Here is a 5,617-nt window from a genome sequence, read left to right on the forward strand (position 1 = left end):
TTGACCACTGACAACACAGCCAAATTAGAAGGTGTTGAAACTTTGGGACATATTTCACAGCTGAAGAAGACCCCATCTGACTTCTGGTCAACACTGAAGTAGACTACTTCCTCCCAAAATATCAGATCAGGAGGGTCAAGCACGTTCTTTCCATTCCTCCTTCCCTTTTACCATTCTTTTTCTAATTCTTAACCATGAAGGTCTTTACAATTCTTTTGTCTACCTTTTCCCTTGCTCTGGCCTGGAAAGATTACTGTTCACATATCTCAGGCCATTGCACAGGAGGATAAACTGACTATTGGATTGACTTTGATGGTGATCCTGTAGTTCTTTCTGCCCATCACAAACTTCTCCCTGATTTCCAACACCTCAGTTTCTCAAGCAAACTCAGCCCCCTCTCTATTGTGTCAGACTCTCTGACCCTGGAAGTCCATTTCCTTGTCTCTGGTTAACAACCCCAAACCCAGGGAACCTTGCATCCAGGCTGTGTATAAGGAAAGGGACATAGGGCAAGAGTAATCAGAATAAAACCACCTGTATGGTCTACAGACCCTTACATTTTACTGAACTTCATGACTGTCACCTTTCTAGTTCTGAGCCACAGACTCAAATGGGAATTACCAGGAGGCATTCATGATTCAAAATTAGCTTTCTTTGGTAGATCACTCCTCTCCTTGCTAGGAGTAAATGCAAATGGGGCTATAATCAGAAACCTCTCCTTAACTCGTGAAGATTTTGCAGAATCCACTGATAAAGCAACAGCTGCCCCACAAAAATCCTTAAATTTTCTGGCCACAGTTGTTCTTGCAAACAGGCTAAGCCTTGATTATCTTTTAGCTGAGCAAGGAGGTGCTTGTGCAATGGCCAACACCACCTGCTGAAACTGGATTAACACTTCTGGAGAAATTGAAACTCAGCTACATTAAATCACTGAACAAGGCACTTGGCTTAAGAAACTGACTCATTTCTTTGACTTATTTGATTCTGATTGGTTTGGGTCTTGGGGAACAAGGCTTTGAACTGCACTCCAGACATTGAGAACTATCATACGTATGATAATCATAGTAGTTCCCCTGGTGGACTGTATCCTCTCAAAAGTTTTAAATTCAAGGTTGCAACTGCCAATCACCAAACAAATGATCTCCCTAAGACTAGAATGTCAGAAAAGGAGTGAGGAGAGTGACTAACCGAAGGGGTGAAGGGGTGAAGAGAATGACTGAAATTGTGAGCTGTGAATACCGCAGAGATCCAGCAAAAAGATGTCATGACCTGTAAATACCACACAGAGGGTCAGTAAAAACGGTGAGAACTCCAGAGAGGTAATTGGGAGTCGTGCTAATTTTGCCTTAAATTTTGATCCCATCTCTCAGTTAGACGGAGAGCTTGACCCAAAGGGCAGAATTGTTAAAAAAGAGACAACAGGTTCCAAATGGATTCACTTATACTAAGCACCACATAATCAAACTGAAACTTAATACCGAACTTTATTATAGTTCCAGCCTTTTCCAGGAATGGAAACAAACCAGTCAAACAGGAAGTACCTAATCAGCACTATGAGGTCACCTGCTTGACCAAACCCTGCCATCCTCTCTAGGAAGATGACCTTGCCATAACCAGTCCTCTTTTTGTTAGTGTAACTTCTTTGTCTGACCCTTTCCTGCCTATAAAATCTTTCCTCTCATACAGCTCTTTGGAGCTCCCTTTTATTTGCTAGATGGGATACTGCCCAAATCATGAATTGTTGAATAAAGCAAGTAAGATCTTTAAAATTTACTCAGTTGAATTTTGGTTTTTAACATTTGTTACAGCAGCAACAGGAACTCAGATAAGCATTCACACATATTCTTTTCATTCATTCATTCATTCAGTCAGTCAGTCAGTTATTGTTCAGCAACTATGTACAAGAGTGAGCCAAAAATTATCCATACTCTGGTTATATTAAAACTTCTATAAATTCTACAGCCAGAGTGTGGATAATTTTTGACTCACCCTCATACTAGGCCCTATTAGCAAAACACAGTTTCTGCTCACAATCTACTTGGGGACTCAGTTTGAAAATCTTTGTAATGGGAAAATTAAAGCTCAGTTTGATGAGCATGGCATACAGATTTCTATGGGAACACAGAGGAGGCACCTAACACAACTTGGGGGGTGGGGCTGGTGGTGGTCACAGAAGACTTCCTGTAGGAAATGCCATCTAAGCAGAGACCTAAAAGGATGAGCAGAATTAACCAGAATATGAGCAGTGTGGCCTGGGGCACACTAGAAAGCACATAGCGGTGTATTAGTCAGGGTTCTCCCACGAAACACAACAAACAGAACGTGTACACATGTATATAAAGAGGTTTATTTTAAGGAATTCATTCACACAATTGTGCAAGCTTGATAATCCCCAAATCTGCAGAACAGGCCCACAGGCTAGAGGTCCAGGGAAGAACTGCAGTTTGAGTTCAAGGGCCATTTGCTGGCAGAATTCCTTCTTGCTTAGTGGAAGTCGGTTTTTATTCTAGTAAGACCTTCAACTGATTGGATGAGGCCCACCCCCATTAGGGAGGGCAATCTGCTTTAGTCAAAGTCCACCAATTTAAATGTCAATCTTGATCCAAAAAATGCCTTTACAGAAACATCCAGAATAATGTTTGACCAAATATCTGTGGTCCAGCCAAACTGATATATAAAACTGACCATCACAGGTAGGCACCAATTTGCTCCACAACATATAGGCACACAAAAAGTCACATTATCTCATTTGTCTCAATCATGTAAGGGCGTCCCTCTGCCCACACTCACCAGATTGGCAAGCACTTCAGTCTCAGGCATGGTTTTGTGGGCTACTCTGTTTTAGGTTCAAACAAGGATCAAGGATGGGGGCTTTCTGTGACAACGGGAAGACAGCGATGGGGTCTGTCCCTCAATCCACCGAGAGGCTACTGCGGTCATTTATTCTTCTGCTCCCGATGGCAGCTGTTTGCTCTGCTTCTCTGTGCTCCATCGACCAGCCTGTGTTGACTCCAAAAGTTTCCCTCACCACCAGCCACACACCTGGCTGTGGAAGTCTGCATGTCTCAAGCTCTCAGGGCTGCATCTCCAGCCTCCCCAGGCATTCTGGAACTGCAGGGATACTGCCCGTTTTCCTGCCTTGCAAAACCAACAACCCTGAGAAACCCTCTCTTCACTTCCAACCCCTTCCTCCCCAGTTAGGTCTCTGCCTCTGCCCCAGCCACCCTCCACAGATCACCAACCCCTCTCCATTTGAAGTCTGGCTCAGGTGAGGGTCCTTCCATAGGACTGGGAAGTTCTGTTTGAGGCTCTGAAACACAAAAGCTCCTGGAGGTATCAGAACCTACACTGAGAATTATAAAGGGGTTTGGAAGAGGAGGAATGAGTCATCCGGAGGGGTGAGAATCAGTCAGAGATGAGTTCCTCAAGCAGAGACTTTGCCACAGGCACATTAGACAAAGGGGCTGCTTGTGCAAAGGCCCTGGGGCAGGAGGGGCGCAGCAAGGAGGCAGTGATGGGAGGAGAGAACAAGGGAGAGTAGTGAGAGATGAGGAGGGGGCAGGTGGCAGGGCCAGACAACAGTGAGGCCTTGAGTCAGGGTGAGAAATTTGACATGTATCTTGAGGATCGGGGGGGAGACATGGAATACTTTTGAGTGGGAAGCAACACGATCACATTTGTGCTTTGGAAATCTCCCTTTGGCAACTGGACAGAAAATGTCCTTGATGGGTGTTACAGGCTGAATCGTGTCCGCTCAAAACCCATATGCTAAAGTCCTAACCCCAGGACCTCAGAATGTGCCTGCATTTGGAGATAGGGCTTTCAAAGAGCTAATTCAGTTAAAATCAGGTCACATGGGTGGGCCCTAATCTAAGATTTCTGGTGTCTTTATAAGAAGAGGAAATTTGGACACACACACACACACACACACACACACACACACACAACAGAGGGAAGACCATATGAAGACACAGGGAGAAGACAGTCACGTACAAGGAAGGAGAGAGACCTCAGAAGAAACCACCCTGCCAGCACCTTGATCATGGACTTCCAGTCTGCAGAACCATGAGGAAATACATTTATGTCCATTAAGCCCTCCAGTCTGTGGCACTTTGTCACAGCAGCCCGAGCTGACTCATACAATGGGCAAAGAACGGCCACCAGGACACCATTGAGGCAGCCACTGTTATTTCTCATATGACAGCTGACTGGGACCCAGGGTGGGGCTTGGCCTGCAGCTGGACAGGGCCCAGACCAGACACATTGTGGACCAGACACATCACTTTCCCTTAAAGACTTTTGGCTGTGCCAAGACGGTCAGGGCCTGGTGGTGATTCTGCAACATATGGAAAACAAATCTCCTGGCCTTGTTCCTACCACGGCACGCTGAGTGGGCTTGCCTGAGTCTTAAGCAGACTTCCTTGAACCTGAAGCTTTCTCTTCTCTTGTCTCTTAGAGTGGCATTTTCCAAAGCGTGGTCGCACCGAGAACAGTTCTTATCGAAAAGGATCTGATCATTTGTCTTCCTTTTAGAGCATGAGCACACCCAGGGATATACTCTGTTCATTGTTTTGTGAAAACTTGGCATTTGGACACTTCTAGTAGTTTCTACTGTGAAGAGTGCTAGAATCAACATACACATATATGACTATATATATATAGTCATATATACATATAAATGTGTATATATAATGTGTATTAGGATTTATATAATTATATATTAACAGTATTTTATTAAGTTGTTATTAAAGTACAGAAAATGCATAAATCTTAGGTGTACAGCTTGATGAATTCTCACCTCTGCTTATACTGCTATAACCTCCACCCAGATAAAGGTGTAGAACACCTCCATCCCTCCCAAAAGTTCCCCATGCTCCTTTACAGGCAACAATCACCCCCCTCCACACACACAAAGCAACCACTCTCTGACTTTTATCACCACTGTTAAGTCTGTTTTTCACTATGTATAATGGACTCTTACAGCCTGTAGTCTTTAGTGTCTAGTTTCTTTCACTCGATATGACGTTTCTGAGATTCATCCATGATGTTGCATTTACTGGCAGCCATTCTCTTCTATTGCTGAATAGTATTTCACTACATGACTGGACCTCAATACATCCACCCAGTCTCCAGTTGTTGGACAAGGGCCAACTGATTTTGAGCAAAACAGACATAGGTCATGTTGAATTTCAATGAACAAATCGTCAGGGCTAAGTGGAGGGAACCTTAGAGATCATCTGTTTCAACTTTCTTATCTTGTACTTGAGGCCCAGAGAAGTAAGGTGACTAGCCCAAGGTCCCACAGCTGTGTCAAGGCACAACTAAGATCCAAATCAAGTCTCCTTCTCTGGCCAGTCAAGGCTCTTCTTAAATTCCTCTCCACATCTCCTAAACGAATGTGAAAAAATTAAACTTTTACTTCCTAAACGGACACATCTTTTAGGCATGCAATGGCAAGGAAGTGGGAATTTGGCCTGGAGTGTGTGAAAGACAATTTTCTCCCTATGAAGTCTGACATTTTCCTTGGCAAGAGCTGTAAGCCTTTCAAGCCTCTGGTGCCAGGCCTTGTCTATCCTCTCTGCTTTCCCCAGGGTCCCATGTAGAAGAGAGGCTTGGA

This window comes from Hippopotamus amphibius, chromosome 13, assembly GCF_030028045.1.
Source record: "Hippopotamus amphibius kiboko isolate mHipAmp2 chromosome 13, mHipAmp2.hap2, whole genome shotgun sequence".
NCBI lineage: Eukaryota > Metazoa > Chordata > Mammalia > Artiodactyla > Hippopotamidae > Hippopotamus > Hippopotamus amphibius.